At 40.7% G+C, this 20,427-nt stretch overlaps 1 protein-coding gene across 5 annotated transcripts in view; it reads left to right on the plus strand.

The window, feature by feature from the left end:
• The window catches only part of CACNB2 (calcium voltage-gated channel auxiliary subunit beta 2), a 270,312-nt gene that overhangs the window by 11,971 nt on the left and 237,914 nt on the right, over nucleotides 1-20,427 (plus strand). The window lies entirely within an intron of this gene.

A 20,427-nucleotide genomic window follows, 5' to 3' on the forward strand; every position in this document is an offset into this window, starting at 1 on the left:
ATTAAAGAGTGATACTGTAGCTTGAGAAATAGCAGAAGTTTCTGCTGGCACAATGAAAAATATTTGGTTGCTATTGTTTTGATCTTGGCAGAAAAATACTTTTTCAATTCTCATTCATTTCCATGTATAGTAGTTTTCATTATTTGTGTTACACTTATGTCATCAGGTGATTAAAGCTGGAGGACGAGGAGGCATAGTCTGATGGGAGTGCCGAAAGTGGCAACACTAGGGGGAAAGCATCATAACCCTACCGATCTGCAGGGTTTTCCTGCTTAAAATGGTGCTGCGTGAGGCAGTGTTAACTTTGATGCTTTCCTCCCACATACCAGTGTTATTTTAATGCATGGGTTAGAGGAGAAATCCCTGGCTGCATTTGTCCCCATCACACTGATACTGAAAGGCCTGTAGAGGATGGAGCGGTGCCATAGGCTCCCATGCCCTTTGCCTATTCATCTCTCCCTCAAAGGAAGAGACCAAGCGGAGCCTCATGGGGATCCCAGACCTGTATGAGTTCTTGGAGAACAGCTCAATCTGGCCAACAGAGGTGACAAAAAATACAGGGAAGGGTATCCAGAGCCCCGTGTGATCTTTGGCTGCAGGACGGTGCTACTGAAGCTGTGCTTTTTGTGAAGTAGAGTGTGTTTCAATGTCCTTATGATTGACAGCAATGTGGAGAGCATGAAGGGTACCCAGAGCATCACAGGCACTGCACCTGTGCAGAGTTTGAAATACAATTTTTCATGCCTTGCTCATTTAAGCTGTGGTTTTGCAAATGCAAACTTTGCCATCTTTTTAGGAGGGGTTCCGGAATTCGGGAGATTTCATTGCAGAATTTTTTGGTTTGCCTAAGCAGGCACCAGACCTCCTTCTCTGCTGGCTTGTCTTGCGCATTCCTTCATCCCAAAACATTTAATGGCTCCACTGCTGTTGCATTGATTGTATCAGTACATATCTTCTGTTTGCAAAATTCTTCTACATTGTCATGCTGTGATCATGTTAGCAGGTTTTGTGATAGGCTGTGGATTTGATGAAGTCAGGCCCCTATTACATTTCAGTGTCTGTTGGACATAGGTGTGAAATATTAATTGATCATGGGAGTTTTTCAGTGGTAATAAACAATATCAAGGTGGAAATCCTGGATCAATAAATTACTTATTAGTGACGTTTTGTCCTGTTTAAAAATAGTCTGAAAAAAGCAGTCTGAATAGTGTTTGGGAGCAGCATTGGGATCTCCCAGTTCCAAGGAATCTTTGTAAGGAAATCTGTGTTGCTGTTTTCCTTAGCTCCTCATATTGAACTCGGCCTGGAACATTTTTCGCAGAGTATGAATGTTTATTTCACACTGGCTGCAGACGGTTCTTTGCCTTCTTTGTTTACCTAAATGAAGTCTGAAGATGGTCTCAAGTATCTCCTCTTGCTGTCATGAGAGGGAGCAGGGCAAAGAGGATGTAGCGCAAGGAAGTGGATCATCAAACTACATATAGATGTTGAGGTGGACTCCTGTAGTCAGTAGAGATCTTGTTGGCTTTATAGACTGGGGAATGATTTATGAAATCTTCAAACCAGATATATAAAACAGGGTTGGTGAGCTACAGTCTGAAAGTGTCTTTCCCAGGGCTGTAAAGGGAGCACAGAGTGTGGCTACCTCAAGTGCAGATTTTTACAGAAGAAATTTATATGTTTCCCTGAAATAAATCCAAATTTAGTAGTTATTCAAGTGATATAACACAAATGACTGAAAGGTGAAATAGTCTTCTGCGAAAAACCAGACATTTAATAGATTGGTGAAGCAAAACTCAGTTTTCAAATGGTATTGTCATTGAAGATTATGAAGGGATTTTGACGGACATTGTCTGAAAGAAAATTAAAAAAAAGAAAATAGTCACAAAACATTCCTGTTAAGTAATGTACAGGCAGAGCTCTTTGAGTTGTAACAGATGTATGAGAGAAATGTCCCTTCACAGTTGCTGCTGAGAGTTTTATTTCAGAGCTTGGACTGCATCTTCAGCATGCTTTCCTGCTCTGATTCACCTCCAGGGACAGCTTGGTTTTCTCCTGCATTAAGGAAGAATTGCCACCAGCATAACCAGGGTGCCCAGGTCCCCAGATATTAAACAGAATAGGACAGCTGCTGTGCCCTTCCCAGAAACTGCCTCCGTGCTGCATATTTCTTGTCTCTGTCTTTCTTGGAAGATCTTTTACACGGTAGAAGTGCACAGAATTTTTTTGCCATAACCATTTATTTGCAGGAGAAGAAGTGACTCCAAGAATTAGTTGTTTCTGCTGACATGTGTGTAAGCTGCAGAAAAGCAGAATGGACAAATGAATCCAAACCCTGTAGAATCAAGGACGTACCTGTTTATTTTCTGTTATTTTATTGTAGTGCTATCTTAAAACTGGGAAGTCCATTTTTGCTTGGAAAGGAGTTTGTGGGGGTTTTTTAGCAGTACTTTTGATCTAGACATGGGGTACACACAACCTGTTTGTCTCTACAATGATTACGATGCCTATAGATGCCTTTTCTTGCTCCAGCTTCCTTTTTTACCCCTCACTTCCTGTCTCCTTTCACATTTACTTCTTAACTTGTCCTGTAACTCTTATGTGTATCTCTACAAATACTCCCTTCTGCACTCAAGAAGGAATCCTGGGATTGTCCTGAACATTTATTGCGAAGGTCTGCGTACAGTTCTCATAAAGGAGAAAGAGTGTTTGGAAAGTGCTTTTATGTCATTTTTATCTGACCTGTCCTTAAACTGGGAAAGCTGCGAGAGGCGTGCTGGTTCTTGTCGTAAGCATCGATGGAAAGTGGATGTTTCCTAACAGAGGAATATATTGGTGCTGGATGGAAGACGACAGATATCTCTGGTCCTAAAGAAATGCTATGCATGTGGAAGGCAGTGTAGGTATTGTGCAAGAGCAAGGATATTGGATTCAGTCTTTTGAATCTGCAGGGCCCCTGGCCATTTAAGTTAAAGCTGCTGCAGGAGGGAAGGAGTTACTATCTATCACCTACAGTGACAAAGCTTTATTGTGTCTACATTTTACTGTTTTCTTGAGGACACGTGCACCTCTGGCTTCAATATGTACCTGGCAAGTTTCCTGCAATGCGTACCAAATGCTGCAGTAGTAAAATTAATGCCAACTAAGTTTTATTTGAATGAGAAAGAACAAAGTGACATTTTATTCAAATTGCTTGAAAATTCCTACTGTTGTATAAGAGGAATGAAATGCACTCTGCACAGCCCTGTGCAGAATGATCTTTTCCCTGTAAATCTGTTTTTCAAAATGCTGAAATAGAGCAGAGAAATCTATCCAGTATTATTTCTAGCGTATGTAAAAGAAGCATTAAACCGAAGCAAGAGCTTTTATATATATATATAAAAAAATATAAATTTGAAAAATGTTCTTTTCAATCCAGTTAAATTTCACAGTACAGAGGAGGTTTATCTATTGATGTAGGTTTCTGTTGTTCACTTGTGACACTGTAAAACCTATGAGAATTTAAGAGAATATTTTGGACCATGTTCTATTTGTTTGTGACAAAAAATTGTTTGTTTAGTTTTGTCTCCAGGCTATTATGGATGATATTGGAGCTTAAAAAAATAACAACTTGGCCTTCCTTTTACTTACCAGCAGCTACTGCTTGACTTTTCAGTAGCAGGAGAGGGAAGAATTTTTTCCCCTCTGTTGTGTTGTGAAGTTGTACTGGCAATTAAGCAGTGTGTTTGGAAAGCAGAGGCATCATTGCACACCAATCAACTCCTAACTGACTTTAATCAGTTGTCTTTAGGGAGCTAAAGAACACTGTGTTATTTAGTTTTCATCATCCTTTTGAGCTTTGGAGTGATAAGCAGCTTGCTTCTAGGGTTAGCTATGAAAGACTGAATTGCATCTGATGTCTACTTGCTGCCGTTTTGACTGATGCGTGGTAATGATTTTGTTCCCAAGAGTTTTTTCAAAATACAGATCAGACAAAATATTTTGCAGACAACGCTATGGCACTTCCCAACAACATTATTTTGAGGAAATTGCATGTTCTGATAGCATTACATATTTTGTGGTTGCACTTCTGGACCTGGCTTTGTCAAGGTTTTATTTTAAATCCTAATGATTAATCACAGGGGCAGTCTAAGTTGTTGGGATTTTTACGTATTTCAAAGGCAGATTAGGTTGTGAAATAGACTAGGCTATGGACTTGCTTACTGAAATATTTAAGGTTTTACAAATCTGTTTTTTTACCTTTAAATATTGGCTTGATGCCTGTTACACTGTGTTCACTCAAAAACACAGCTATAAATAATTATGTAGGGAATTCATTATTCTCCTACTTTCCTCTGAGGACATTTGCCTAGCTGAGTAATTACCTATTGAATTTTATGAACGGTAAAACTAAGATTTGCACTAAAAAATGGTTTGAGAATATTGACTTAGTTTTGGTCATAAACTTGCTGCTTAATCTTGAGTTCACCAGTGAACTGGGCTGTGTCAGAAATGTATTCCTCTTCTTTTAATTGCTTTCCTTTTTCTTTTTTTTGGATATAGAGCTTAGCTTTGATTTTTTTTGCTTTTTCGTGAGCGGAAGAGCTTATGTATTCAGCTCATACACGCAGTCTGCCAGTGAGGCAATGCATTTTACAGGCTGAGCCACGAAATGCTGGTGTAGAGTGGGCACAGATATTCCTTTGGTTTTAATGCCCAATACTAACAATCTTATGCTGAAAACCTGCTTATGCGTTCTATGCTAGGACTCTTCCTGCTTCTTGAAGACTATGTGTGAACAAGATTGTGGCTAGCCAGAATATCTAAATAAATAATTAAAAAAGCTCATTTGCAAATTAATATATTCTTAAAGTCTTTGTGTGCTTCTAATTATGAGACATGTTTGGCTTGTAGAGAAAAAAAGAGCTTTTCAGACTTGCCTGCATCTTTTACACATAACAAAATGAGGTGTCAGAAATTTTTAGAGGTGTTGTGCAAACACTGATTGTAATACATGAAAATGTATACCTACTGCTCAGCTTAATTTTCTCATCTTTTATTTCTGATGCTAATATCTGGGCATATTTTGCTAGGTTCAGGTTTTTTCTGGTCTGATTCTGCTGATTTCACTGAAAGCTATAGCAGTGGTGCTTGTGGCTGTGCTTACTATTGTGGTTGCACTGAAGCCTTACAGAAGTGATGGATACTAGAACACCTGCTAATTTGAAACACATTAAACCCATTATTTCATGGGTTTTTTATTTGATGGAATGGTGGTATCCTATGTTTTTCACTGTAAATTAGAAGTTTTTGAGGGAAGTGTATTGCACTTGGATAAAGCCCCCTTACACTGAGACTGGTGTATGGAGTATGATGTCCGTACTGCTGTGTTCTTCTGGTGTTGGAGGGAGCCACCAACCTTTGCTGTGAAGGCCAGTGTGTGACCTTAAATTGTGGGCAGGCAATGTACTTTCAGGGTGATGTGCTGTTTGTATCGAGCAATGTTAAGCAATTTTTGGTCAAATCCACTGAGTCTGTATTTGTTATGATAAAAAATTAGATAATGTCTCTAGGAGTACTACAAGTATGGGAAAGGAACTTTTTTTTGTGTATTTCTTGTCGTATGAAGTATACCAAGTTCACAGCCGAAGAGTGGGTGAAGCGCTTAGAGCGGTTTAGGAATTCATAAGAATATATCGGTTCAGCTGGTGGTGTAGAGTTTCATTCATGGCTGATATCTCAGTTCCTCAGTAATGTGGTAAAAACCAGTGAGATGGGGGAGTAGGAAGGGGACAGCTTTTAGAAGAAGCCTGGATTGGGAGTGTGTGGCTGGAGGTAGGAGGGGTGGAGGAGGAGGAAGGGACTTTTGCTCCTGGTGGCAGTTGTGGAGCTGCACTTTAGGCTCTGTAGACATGGGAAAATCACATTAGGTTCATTGAGCTATAGATCTCAGCTGTAGTAAGGGTTTGAAAAGTCTCCTTTTTTGGCCTGGAGAGAATAGAACAGATGCCCCTATAAACCATGGGATTTTGGCACGCGTGACTGGAGGGGAGATGGCTGAGAAAAACCCGGCGGAAAGGAAGTTAATTTGCGGACTTCAATTCTTTCATGGGCCCTTTTTTGCCTCAAATGGTTTCTAAGAATAGAAATCAAATGCTGTCACGTGTTTAAAAAAACCCACACACCCTCTAACCAAAACAAACAGGCAAGACATCATAAAGCTCCTCTTACACATCCATTTACTTTTCTTGTAGCAGGGTGTGAGAAAATTATGAGGGGGGAACAACTAAATATAATACTTGATTAAAAACTGAAGGATTAGTGCTCTCTTTATAGCCTTGAATGGGTGTACATGTTTGATATTACTTTTCATGCAGCTGAAGTCAGCACAGTCTTTTCCAAGCAGCAGTGGAAATTTTGAAGAAGGGGGTCATATCTGATGGCTGCTGAGATGATTGCCAGTGTTGCTTTAGAGCTTGCTAAGATGGTGGGGGGATTTTTTGCGAGGGGTCTGAGAGGACATATGTGCCCTCCTGCAAGAGGACGGGGGAGCTGCGAGTTGTGAGCAGGGAAGTGGCATCCCCGCTGTTGGCAGCTCTTGGACCTTCTCCTTTGACATTCCCATTGCTCCTGTCTTGTGGGTGCCTCGTGGCTATGTGCTTCTCTGAGTCTGTCAGGGAGGGGAGAAACGGGGCTTTCCAGCTGCTCAGGAACTACCACAGCCTGGACTCAAGTTTGGCAGCATCAGATGCGTCCCTTTGTAGCAGAGGTGCGAGCAGAGGTGAAGGGTGCGACAGGACTTGTGCATCCCTGGGCCACGTGGGATTTCTGCAGGTGATAGGGCTGCCTCCGTGCTGCCGAGGAGGAGGAGGAGGCAAGGGCTCAGCTGCCCAGGCATCCAGAGATCTGAGGGTTTTTTAAGCGGTTAGGCAAACTGATGGAGGTAAAGCATGATCTTTGCAACTTTGCTAAATACAAAGTTGGAGACTCTTCCGTCATAGTGCATGGCACAGGGAATGAGCAGAAAGGCTTAAGCCTAACTATGGTTTTAGGCTTTCTTTTTGGCCAATAGTCTTCATGACCGGTGATTGCTCTCTGGCAGTCTCCGCCTTGCAGTTTTGTGCTAATCAGAGTGTGCTTTGCAGGAGCTGACCCTCTCAAAGCCTTACAGCTGCTCCGAGACCCTCCTTGCCTGTATTTTCTGATCTTTTGGGTGGGGTATAATGGGAGCTCCAAGAAAAAAACTACACAGTTGGAAGCAGTTGAGATCAAAATTAGGAATAGGATTGAATGAGAATCCAGTGTTTTGTTTCATTTTGTCCCCTGCTTCTCCTAGGAAATTCATTGCGGTTTCTGGTTCTTGTGTGCAGCATTGTTTTACTCAAAAATAGTAATTTTGAACATTGTAGTAAGATTCAAGGTTTATTGTATACTATCATAGATGTCCTCTAGTAACGGTAAGCACAGACATACAAAGTATCTGCAATGGTACAAGGGTTCCAATGCATATATTTATTTATAGCTAAATGCAAAAACTGTCAAAAATAATTTATGAGGATAAATGCAGTATTTTCACAACTTTTTCTTACAGGCTTATTTAGGTGGAGTGGATTTATTTTAGGGTTGTTTTTTTTAATTTATTTTTTTAAATGGAGTAGTCCATTGGATTTTTTTTTTTTTTAACAGGGCCTTAAAATGTGGGTGTTTCTTTTTCTTTTGGACATAAGATGTTTTAAGTCACTTGCAAAATTCAAGTTTATAATTATATGTAAATGCACTGTAAACATAGCTGCTGACTTAGTTCCTTTTACAGAAAAGTAAATCTGAAGTGATTTTTGTCATTTTTAAATACTGCATTGATTTTCAGGATTTGCATTTATGCTGTATGGTTTTGATTGAGCATGAATGCCTAACATGAGGGAACAGTTTGGTCCTCTGTAAAGCAAATGTCATCTTCTGCTCCAAAATGTGAGGAGTTTCAAGGAAAAATAACTGCCGTTTGGCTGATGTGCAGCAAGCTGCTTCAGTTTCTATCCAGCATGGAGCTGGGCTGCTCCTAGTCGCTGGCAGGGCTCATGGAGGGGAAAAAAAGATACTTTGCAATTAGCCAGAGGGATCTACCAAATCTTTTGTCTTTCAGGATACCCCACCAGTACCATTCCTGCTCAAATTCAAGAGAGCTTGGTTTTGGACCTCACTTAGTAGATACATCACAATATATATAAGTGCCATTTCTGTCCAATTAGTCACAAAGCTGCCAGTTCTATGGGCAGTTGCAGCAGAGAGGTGTCTTCTCTTGGGCTATGTATTTAGACAGTACTTCCAACACTGAGTATATCTTCCTATTGATTTGAATGTTCCTTTTTTCATGTGATCTCACTCGGACTTTTCTTTGCTGAAATATCAGGTTCATTGAAAAGCTTAGTGCTGTAGTACTTCTAAAATTAATTGTAAATCTTCAGAGGAATTTACAATAAAGCTTTTTCCTGGGTATTGAATTGCAGAGTGACATCCATCTGAGCACAACTAGTGTGCATTTTTTTTCACTGATGGTCACGTAATATTTTAGTTTCCAAAGATGACTGGCCTGCAAAATAGTAGGACCTGAAGCAGTCCTAGGTACATGGAAAAACTGGAAAGTTACCTTTCCTTAAAATCTGATATTGTACAATATCTGAGTTCTTCCACCTCTGCCAAAGGAGATCATTAATAATCCTGTTGAGATACATAGCATTATTCTAAGATACATATAAACCTGTAGTCTCCTATATGATAAAGGATTGTCTTCAAATGGTTTACTCGTGGGATAATCAAGTCTTCGGTAGGAAAAAAAACTTGTTCTTGCAAATGAATGGGGAACAGAGAGAGGGGAGGTTGGGTGAAGTGAAAAAAGGAGAAATATATCTGTATATGCCTTTGATATCTTTCCTTCTTGTCTCCAGTGGTATTTTTGAGTTTTCAGTTGTTTTGCAGATAAAGCCAGAAAATATTTCTGAAGTCTGGGAAGGCAGTTACAGGATGAAAACAAGACTTCTACTTTTGTGCCGAATTAGCTTGAGATGCTGTGTCTTTTATGTTAGAAATACAGCTTTAAACTATGGTTGATCAGTTGGTGCTCAAAGGTCTGCTTATCAGATTCTGCTTTTGGAGGGACTGAGCTGAAGACAGGTGCCATTGTTCCTGTAGAAACAGTGGAGCATGGCTACTTGGGTGTATTTTTCCTAAAAACGATGAAAATTATAGCATATATTCAGTAATGCCCCTTACTACGTTTCTAAAAACATGTTATTGCATGTATAGCTCTCTGAAAAATAGATCATTCTTTGTCTGCCTTCTTTGACCTTATTTACTTTTTAGGGATTGTTTTGAAAACAGTAATGTGTCAAGGAAATGTTTGCTTATAATAAGAAAAGTTTAAAGATTATTTCAGCCTTGTCCTTGAAATAATTGCCAAGGAAATTGCCAGAGTTAGTAACAGAGTATAATCAGAAGTCAGTTGGTTTTACAAATCTTTCCAACGTGAGCTACAATTTATCCATCATCTGCCATTTATACTGAAATCAAAATAAGATGCTTTCCTAAGCGGCTTGTATTGTTAAATAACACACAAAAATAATATGTTAAAAGAAAATTTCCCATGCTTAGGAGAAATAAGGTTTGGTCAAACTCCACCAGCAGTTTGAAGATATCAAAGGGTAAAATTTGCAATATCTTTATGTTCCTATTATTATCTGAGAAAATTGAACAATATTTAAAATGCTGTTACTGACATTGCAGAGAAATGAAAGCACATTAATAGATTTGACCAACTATGCTGTTACTATACTTTGAAATCTGAATGTAGAAAAGGAGTCAACACCTTACATAATAACGGAGCGTGGTGATAAAGTGTGGTGTTGAGATAAAGCCTCTGAATGAGATAACAAAGCCAAGTGGAAGAGAGACAGCATTGGTTTGAGGCCTAAGAAGTGGTGATTCATTGGAGGTAGTCTGGAAGAACTGGCAGTGTGCTCGGAGCTTTTTTTATGGAAACAACTTAACTCTGGAAGGTTTAAGATTTTTCTAATCTTATTTGATTAATTGCTCATAAGCAAGAGCTACTTAGACCAGTACTGAATTTTTTTGCACAGCGTTCAGCCTACACATGCTATTTATTTGTTTTAGAAAGACTTCATGCAATTTAAAATAACTTGAATTTGCATTGTTAGATAAAATATTGCTGAAGATTTTGAAGAGAGAAACTGCTTGAAGGTTGTAATGCTCTGTCAGCAATTTTGCAGAAAATTTTGGGATTACCTCCTATAGGTAGTGTTTGAACTTCAAGAACACCTATACATATTAGCAGTATGCAGTTCTTATTTCAGTCACTGCTTGTATCTGTATTTCATTTTTGAAGTGCGTGCTTTGCCATTCTCTAAGCAATGCAGCCCTGGCTCTATGGCAGCTGAAGCCAGTTGCTCTGCTAGAGTGTCCTTGGGATAGACCATAGGTGTGAGCAGGGCTTGCGCCAGCCAGTCAGCCACAGGTTAGGTCCTTCTCCCTTCCTGTATTCTGAGGCAAATCTGCTAATACCCATTTCATGATGTTCTGATGCTTCTCTTTCTTTGCATCTGTTTCCTAAAAACCCTAGTGAAACTAGCTAGATGATTTATTAATGATGTATTAAAACTTGTGTATTGAAAGTTTTCTGTTTACCACAAAACGTGCTCTTTCTTAAACCTGGGTGACTAGTTCTAAGTCTCTGGGGCTCAGATCACAGAATCACAGAATGTTCGGGGTTGGAAAGGACCTCTGTGGGTCATCTAGTCCAACCCCCCTGACAAAGCAGGGTCACCTACAGCAGGCTGCACAGGACCTTGTCCAGGCGGGTCTTGAATATCTCCAGAGAAGGAGACTCCACAACCTCCCTGGGCAGCCTGTTCCAGTGCTCTGTCACCCTCAGAGGGAAGAAGTTCTTCCTCATGTTCAGACGGAACTTCCTCTGCTTCAGTTTGTGCCCGTTGCCCCTTGTGCTGTCGCTGGGCACCACTGAAAAGAGTTTGGCCCCATCCTCCTGATACCCACCCTTGAGATATGTATAGGCATTTATAAGGTCCCCTCGCAGCCTTCTCTTCTTCAGGCTGAACAAGCCCAGCTCCCTCAGCCTTTCCTCATAGGAGAGATGCTCCAGTCCCCTCATCATCCTCGTAGCCCTCCACTGGACTCTCTCCAGTAGCTCCTCATCTTTCTTGAACTGGGGACCCCAGAACTGGACACAGTACTCCAGATGAGGCCTCACTAGGGCAAAGTAGAGGGAAAGGAGAACCTCCCTCGACCTGCTGGCCACACTCCTCCTAATGCATCTCAGGATCCCATTGGCCGTCTTGGCAGCCAGGACACACTGCTGGCTCATGGTTAACCTGTCGTCCACTAGCATTCCCAGATCCTTCTCTGCAGAGCTGCTCTCCAGCAGGTCCGCCCCAAGCCTGTACTGGTGCATGGGGTTGTTCCTCCCCAGGTGCAGGACCCTGCACTTGCCCTTGTTGAATTTCATCAGGTTCCTGTCTGCCCAACTTTCCAACCTGTTGAGGTCTCGCTGAATGGCAGCACAGTGTTCCGGTGTATCCACCACTCCTCCCACTTTGGTGTCATCAGCAAACTTGCTGAGGGCACACTCTAACTCTTCATCCAGGTCATTGATGAAGAAGATGAACAAGACTGGGCTGAGTACTGACCCCAGGCGGACACCACTAGTTACTGGCCTCCAACTAGACTCAGTGCTGCTGATGACAACCCTCTGAGCTCTGTCATTCAGCCAGTTCTCAATCCACCTCACTGACCACTCATCTAGCCCACACTTCCTGAGCTTCCCTATGAGGATGTTATGGGATACAGTGTCTAAAGCTTTGCTGAAGTCAAGGTAGACAACATCCACAGCTCTCCCCTCATCTACCCAGCCAGTCATGTCATTGTAGAAAGCTATCAGATTGGTCAGGCATGATTTCCCCTTGGTGAATCCATGCTGACTACTCCTGATAACCTTCTTTTCCTCCACTTGCTTGATGATGACCTCCAGGACGAGCTGCTCCATCACCTTTCCCGGGATGGAGGTGAGGCTGACCGGCCTGTAGTTCCCTGGGTCCTCCTTCTTGCCCTTTTTGAAGATTGGAGTGACATTGGCCTTTCTCCAGTCCTCGGGCACCTCTCCTGTCCTCCAGGACCTCTCAAAGATGATGGAGAGTGGCTCAGCAACGACATCCGCCAGCTCCCTCGGCACTTGTGGGTGCATTCCATTGGGGCCCATGGATTTGTGGGCATCCAGATTGCTTAAGCGATCCCTCACACAGTCCTCCTCGACCAAGGGAAAGTCATCCTCTCTGTAGGCTACTTCTCTTACCTCTGGGGCCTGGGATTCCTGAGGGCCTGCCTTGGCACTGAAGACTGAAGCAAAGAAGGCATTCAGTAACTCTGCCTTCTCTGCATCCTCCGTCACCAGGACACCCACCTCATTCAGCAGCGGCACCACATTGTCCCTAGTCTTCCATTTGCTGCTGATGTAGTTGAAGAAGCCCTTCTTGTTGTTTTTGACATTCCTTGCCAGATGCAGACAAAGGAGCAGTGCTAGTGAATGGAAACTGTGTGCGGGAACTCCACGTGTCCGGAAGATGTGTGATTGCTAGGTCTGTCTTAAAGCTTGGGGTTCATACGGGCCTGCAGCCAAGGTTCCCACTGAGATGCAGAGGGTGTTCTCTGCACATTGAGGTGTATAATTCCCATGTGCAATAAACTGTAATTTATGATGAAAAGTATTACCCTCGGGTCCAGGTCTACAAACTCCTGAATTTCTGCATGAATCAGTAGGTCTTGTTAGGAGGCTACTTGTGAAGAAGATGAATTTAGAGGAGTCCGAAGTAAGATTCTCCTCCCCGCCCTCTCCCCCTGCAACAGGACAGTGGCTTTCGTTTTCCAGTCCTGCTCAAGACTCATGTCAACCCAGTAGACTGTTTTGTGTTTCTTCAGCTGTATGGTTTAATGTGTCTGCCTGAATAACTTGTCAAATAGACACAACTATCGTAAGTTGTGCAGAAACCCTGTGACCGGATTATGTGAATTACTCTGTCTTTAAAAAGAGGCAAGAAATGTCATCTTTATTCTAGTGGGCTGGATTCTTTTATTCCCACTCACAGCTAGGGCCTCTGGTGGCACACTTGAAAATGAAGAATGGAAGCCACAACTTAAAAATGTAACAAAAGGTGGAGAAACAAAGCATATTCTGTACATTGTCTGTACTATATCTCCTAAATGCAGTTTTCTTTGTATGCATATAATACCTATTAACTCTTTGTGAGCTACAGTCACATTTATTATACACCGCTGTTGAGAGATATTCCCTAATTTACAACAAGTTATTAAGGCTTTGTGGGTTGACTGCTATTGAATGATGAAAAGAATAGTTTTAAAAATTTACATCTAAGGTTTCTGTAAATCTGCTTGATGTATACATCCTGTGTTAACTGATGGACTCGTGGTCATTATGTGTGGTAAGTTTCACAAGCTTCATGGATGTGATACTGACCAAGAGATTCAAGACACTGTGAGGGACGTGTCATCTGAGCAGGCGAATGAATGCAGAGTGCTCACAAACCCTTCAGGCCAATGTAACGATTTATGAGCTCAGTCTAACGATTTATGTGCTATGATTTACTCCATCAAGTCTAAACTCCATTTCTAAGGAGAACAGAGTTGTGTTACACAGTAGTTATCTCATATATTCTTAGCTGGTCACTTTTTTTTTTCCCCTCCTGGAATGTGGCAGTTTTCTACAAGGAAGTAGTAATTGTGGAAAAGATAGAAATAATTCTTTTGTTGTCTGCAACTTAGCTTTTAGATCACTGTTTCAGAGGATCCCTGTCCTTTATGTCTACAATCAGTTAACTTTTTTCAAGTTTCTGTAGACTATCATCATCTCAGACCAATGATTATGTGTGATAATCATACTGGGATAGTTTACATACACCCTGCCTGTTTCTACCTGTCTTCTTCCATGCTTTTTGAAGCACCCATATCTCGAAGGCTGATATCATAAATAATTACTTTATGACACCAATAAAAAGTTTTAATGTAAACACTTTTTCATTCCAAAAGAATAGCAAAAAATCAATAGCATTCCTCTCCAACCGAAGACTATTTGAAACTTTGTGACAAGATAAAACTCTGTGGTTACATTTGTACTTAAGGATTTGCTCTCTAGAACCTGGAGACTTCCTCTGGATCTATCAGGACAGTGTACTTACAAGTGTTGGGTAGTTCGAGAAATCTTGCCAGTTTGGTCATGAACACTTTAAACAGAAAGGTTTTTTTGCTATCAAGGTATATATAAATAATATAATTTATACATACTTTATATGTATCTATATTGATCTATATATGTAGTAACCAAACTCCTGGAAGTCTGAAGTACACAGCAGTATCACATTTTATCCTTCCTGCAAATTTTCGGTATACAGAGTGCAACTCAGAATTTACTTAATTTGGTCCCTGTTATATTCCTGAAAGTCAACATGGTGAAATCCAGTTTAACACAACTTCAGAATTTCACATTAAATCTGGTGTTCTTTTTTCTGTCAGAAATTGGCTTTCTACCTTGGCAGGATTCATCAAGTCAGTCCAGAGCTAAATCCTTACACGGTACTCAGAAAATCCTTTGGTCTCCTTTGACATGTGATGTCATGCACTTCTTGTTATCCTACACCCTGTGCTTTCTCACAAAGCAGGGTCAGCTAAATCTGGGGCTTATTTCAGCATGCATCTACAGTATATGTTTTGGAGAAAGTCCTGTTAGTTCTTACTTCCAGAAATAGTAAATGGAACCCAAAACAGCTGAAAAATCTGTATCTTTGGTACTTCGTCTTCTGCTCATAACTATAGCTATGGATGTTTCATTGCTGATGTGGGGAAGCATTTGTGGGTGACTTACGTTTAGCTAAGAGTTACTAATTAGCAGGGGAGATGGAGAGAGGAAATAATAATGAAACCTGCTGCTGCAGTATTTGCTTCACTAAATGAAAGAGGGGAAGTTCATCCATGGGAACAGGTAGAGTCTGATGTATTATAATTTTGGCAGATCTTTGCTTCATTTGTGCTTTTATCACCTCTGCAGAACAAAAGTTCAAAGCTTCCCTCCTGGCCCCGATGAGAAGGGGAGTCAGTCCTCTCTGATGGTTTCGTTGAGGTTGCTCCTGCTTGTACTGTGCTCCTGACTGAAGACTGAAGCACACTGTTCAGAAGGTGGCATTGATCTTCTCCATTTTTGCGCTATAAAACACTAACTTGTTCAGGCTTGCCAGATCTGTTGGTTCTGTAGGCCATCTGCAAGAAGAGACAGACCCTGGCCGGATGAAATTATAAACTCTGCTGTTTCCGAGGTAGTTTGAATTTTCCATCTTTGGGAAATTGGTGGTCAGTCAGCTTACAATTCTGGATCAATTTTATGCATGAGAACAGGAGAGTTCTTCATTTAGACATTGAATGCCTTCCTTTTATTGCCTGACTATTTGATAGACACTGGACTTAGGGGAAATCCTATTCCTAGTTTATACAAAACTTAAACAGAAAGTTTCTAGGCAGACTGTCTTGGCAGCACACAGAAGATTTTATTTTTCATGTTAGAAAAGTCCACTGTTTTTATAAGACTGGTATTATTCATCGTTTTTCCGAACACATACTTGAAGTCAAGCAGCTGCAAGTTACAGTTAGTCTGGCAAACATTTACCTCTCTGCTTACTCTGAGTATCACTTGGGGATTTTTCTCTGCTAACTCTTTATAAGGCTTTTTGAAAGGTCTCACCAACATGGTTCTGCCAGCTACGGAACAGGACTTAAACTTGGTCTTATTTGTACTAATGCACCTTCCTTCCAAGTCTGTGTAACTGTGTTAGCATCATTACATTTTTCTGTGAAAACAGTATTTTAATGCTCACTCAAGAGTTGGGAATACAATAGCCCTTATGTTTCCAGTAAGACAGAATCTGTCTCAAAATACATCATCAGTTTTATTGTGTAGGTTATCGCCAAACCAGAACACTATGAACGTCTGAAATGTGTATAAACCCATCTCTGCCAGCTTGGGAAAGTGCTTTTTGTTGTTCTGTACTTGGTGGGTGAGAGTGTTTTTCAGCCACTGGGGCAAGGAGACGCCCCACAGACAAGCAGACGAGCTGCTGAAGATTAATTTACCAGCACTGGGAGTTACCAGACTCTGCGCCCGTGCTGACTTGCTGGGGCAGTGAGGCTGCACAGGTGGCTCAGCCTGCTGGGAGGGGAAGGGTCTGGGTGCTGTGTCTCGGCAGGTCTCCTCTCTGGCCCCAGCTGGCCTGGGCACTGCTGGCATGCTGTTTCAGGTCAAGTGCTGCCTGCTGCTTCTCGACCACAGAGGATTATAGGAGTAGTCACTTAGATGTATACTGTGTACAGTACAGCCCAAGGCTGAAGAGTGTGGTTGAAGTCCCTATCATGCCAAAACCCATCAAATTTGGACACCTTAGTCGCTCTGGTTTTGCCCAAACTGTGGGAAGCCCCTGGGTTTGGAGCACATCCTACCTGCTCTGTGGCAAGCAGAGGTGTGTGTGGACAGCATCGCCTTTTTCCTCACCCCACTACCTTGTAGTTTCCCTGGAAGCAGATGTATTTGCAAGGAGACCCAGCCTGCTGTGTGTTCCCAGAAGGTTCTGAGTTTGGGCAATGGCTGGACCATTCTCTCCCTGGGGCTGCAGACATTCCTCTGACAAGTTCACACCTGTCTCGTTGGCATGGATGTCCCCACCTACTAAAAGTGGAGATCAAATCCTGTTTTGAAAGAGTGTTTTGACAAAAAATGTGTTGGAAATTGTGAGGCAAGCAGGTGCTCGGTGTGAGATGGGTCTGGAAACAGACAGAAATGGAAATGACAATATTATATCAGTGCAGAGAATAATTCCCAGCCTTTGTAAGCAGAAAACCCAGAATACCAGGGTGAATGAAGGGAAATTTTCCCACTGTGCCTACAAACATTTTATACAGCCCATTTGCTGTAAAGAGTATATTAGGGATTTCTGAATAGAACTGATTTATCTGATTGCTAGCAGTCTGTTGTTTGTTAGGTCTCTAGGCACCATAAATGAGGGTGACTGAGGCATTTGGATAAATGTTGCTTCTTCCTTATATGGTACATCCTTACCATCTGAGAGAGTATCTATTAATTACTATCCACTTTGCAAACTTGTCTGTTTTTTCATGAGAAGATAGGGTACAATTTGTACCATGCTGTTTTAGAATATTTTTTTTCTTGCCTTTATCTTGCTTTTCTAGGAGAGAAGGAGAACCTGATACAAAGTCAACCGTCACTGTGGCTTAGCTCATTTTGTATGCCTCCAGTGGGTGCTGTTGGTGTCAGCCAAGGCAGAAAAAGGCCTTTTGAGCTCGCACCTGAGCTAGCAGCATTCCTGTGCATGCTTGATGGAGACAGACTAGCTCTTCCAGAAGTTGATTTGTGTTGCCTAAACTAGTCTTCTGTTCTGAATTACTCTCCTGAAGCGGATAATTGTAGTCCCACTGAGTACAGGGGGAACATCGGGGAACCAGCTTTCTCATTGAACTGCCTGTGGTTGGTTGCTGTGAATAGTCTCTTTTGCTCATACCTTTGTCTAATGGTCAGACTCTCTTCTCAGTTGATGTTTCTGCAGCTGTTTAGCATTATTAGCACCTCTTCAGCTGTTGAGCACAGATACAGCACACATTGCTACAGTGTTTTCTGTGTCTATGCAGCTTTCTTATTTCCATGGAACGTTTTTACATCTGCTCTACTCTATTGAAATCATATGGTCTATACCTATGTGTAGAATACAGCAGCACATAAACTGTTTTTAATTTTATTGCTGTTCTGCATTTAGGAGTGACTCATTGCTCTAGAGATTGAGTTGATAAAAACATTTGCACATTTCATTAATCTAATACTGTAATTCCTAAGAAACATTACAGTGAAAAAGCCTATTGTTCAGATGGTGCATGGTGAGCTTTACTTTATTGATAATACTATGATCTGCATGTAACAATCCTAAGTGTAATTTTGTACGAAATGAAAATACAATACAAGGACTCCTGTAAAGAATCCAGAAAGTGATGTCTTGGAACTCAAACCTCAGGGAGCATTGGATCAAGAGTTTTAAAAGGCTGCAGTTTAATTTAATTTAGTCATACCATTCATTGTCATTAATATCAACCTTGATGCTTTTCTGAGCAGTGACATTTTGCTTTCTTTTTCAACATAAATGTTGGAAATTGATGATAGCCACCTGATTCAGCAAGAGATTGGTTTGAAAACTACCTTAAAGCTCTTATTTTATGTAATGGTAGTTGATAATGTGATACAGAATAATGAAACAAATGAGAAACCTCACATAGCCTTGCTCCCCTGTAGTTTCATGATTCTCATTTAGACAAGAATTTTAATGCAGAGCTTAGCTAGTGAGGTTCTTTTTCAATTCTGCAGACTAGATTGATTATCTTCTTGTTTCAAGGACTATTTCTTTCTACTTCATCTTGGAATACAGTGTCTCATGTCTCCCCTGCTTCCCTTCCCCTCCAAAAGCCCAAATCAAAAAGAAATAATGCAAGGTCCATACGGTCTATTTGTGCAGTATAAAAAATTCTGAAAGTGAGGTGAAACTGAAGGTAATATGTGCCTTGGCAAACAATCATTCCCAATATTAATTGCAATGGAATGCGCCTATTGCAGAAACAAGCAAAAAGTAGGAAGCAAAACGAGTGGAGTCCACTGAAAAACACTTTACCATAGTCAAACTTTAAGCCTCTCACCTCAAAGACAGTAATATTAGGCCAGGCTTAAGGGCAGCCTGTTTTCCTCGGTCTGGACAGCCCACCTCCACATGAACTTGAAGTCTCCCTATCTGGAGCAAAAGCTTGGTGCTTGCCATAACATCCTTCACGGGGAGTGTTAGTCTGCAGCATTTGAGTATCTTCTGGGAGCAATAACTTGTGAGGTAGTCAAGTTCTTATGAGAACATACCAAGAAGGAAGATTCAGACTGTGGTAAAATGTATGGGCAGTTCTCAACTCAAGCCAAACTCCCTCGTTGTAAATTTTATTTCTTTGTGGTTTTTTTTTTCCCCTGCTGTAAGAAGATAGAATGATAAGTTGCAAGTTCAAAGTGAACTAAAGAGCTTTGGTTTTTTTTGAGTTATCCATAGTGTGTGTGCGTGTGTACATGTTTTATTTTCTTTTTCTTCAGAAAACATAAAAGTAGTTCTCTTGTCCTGAAAGTTCTGGGCAGACTCGTGGGCACCTGATGTGTGGATTTGCCTCGCAGTTTCTGGAGGGCAATGTTCCCCGAGTTGCGGTGATTTTTTTTTTTTTTTTTTTTTTTTTTTTTTACTTCTCCTGTGAATGACATCTGCTCTTTTCAACGTTGTATGCGTTCCAGGGACTCTGTTTAATGCAAGTGTAAGACTAGGCACAGAAACTCCAATTTAAGAAATATTTCTTTAACTTCCTATAACTTCAGGTTTTGACCTCCAGTTTAGGTTGGAGAGCACACCTACATGCAAACTAATCTAGTAGATGATGTTTTATCATGTTGTGGTTCAACATACAGAAATATAAATGAGCAAGTGAGAAACAGGTAAACTGTATGGACATAATTACCTGTAATTAATGGATTTTTAGATGCCTGAAGTCCATGGACAACCTTGGATATTTCCTCTGCAGCCTGTCTCCATTGTCTGCCTGGGGTTCTTAACCTCTAGGCTGAGAGAAATGCCAAAATTATAATCTTTTTCTTGTTGATTATTCCGTCCAGACCTTTATTCTTTTTCATAGCTTGAGACAAAGTGTTGGTCTGTGGATAAATTCTAGTAAAAGTTCTTCTGAGTAAACAGGAAAATTTTATCAGAGAGTTGTGTCCCAAATATTAGCAGCTTTATAGTAAAAGACAAAAAAGAAATATGCTGTCCTATACCTTGCTTAATTACCAAATAAGCCTTTTAAGTATAAATAACTGTAAGTATATTTGTGGTGTATGTTTGAAAAAGCAGTTTTTATCGAAGCTTCATTATTTTTAAATTTCCATAGAAATTTCTTTCTTAACTGTGATTAGTAACATCTTCTGTGTGCTGTAGGCAGTAATATAGACTACATAATCTTTCTAGAATGTGTTGGGGACATACTTTTACTGTTCTCTAAAATATTGTTAAATAAAATAGATTGTTTTAAAAATTTTCTGAAAAGTACATTTTCTTGGACCTTTTATTTACCTTTTTATTTACTTACAAGCTGTATGATTATATAGTAATATTTCTAGTATTGGGATTTGTCTTTGTGCTTTGTCAGATAGGAAAAGTCTTTCAGGCTGGATTTATGTAACACCTTTTGTTCCAAATATCTTGCATGTCCTGTAAAAAAAAAAAAAAAAAAAAA

Source organism: Opisthocomus hoazin, chromosome 4 (assembly GCF_030867145.1).
Source record: "Opisthocomus hoazin isolate bOpiHoa1 chromosome 4, bOpiHoa1.hap1, whole genome shotgun sequence".
Taxonomy (NCBI): domain Eukaryota; kingdom Metazoa; phylum Chordata; class Aves; order Opisthocomiformes; family Opisthocomidae; genus Opisthocomus; species Opisthocomus hoazin.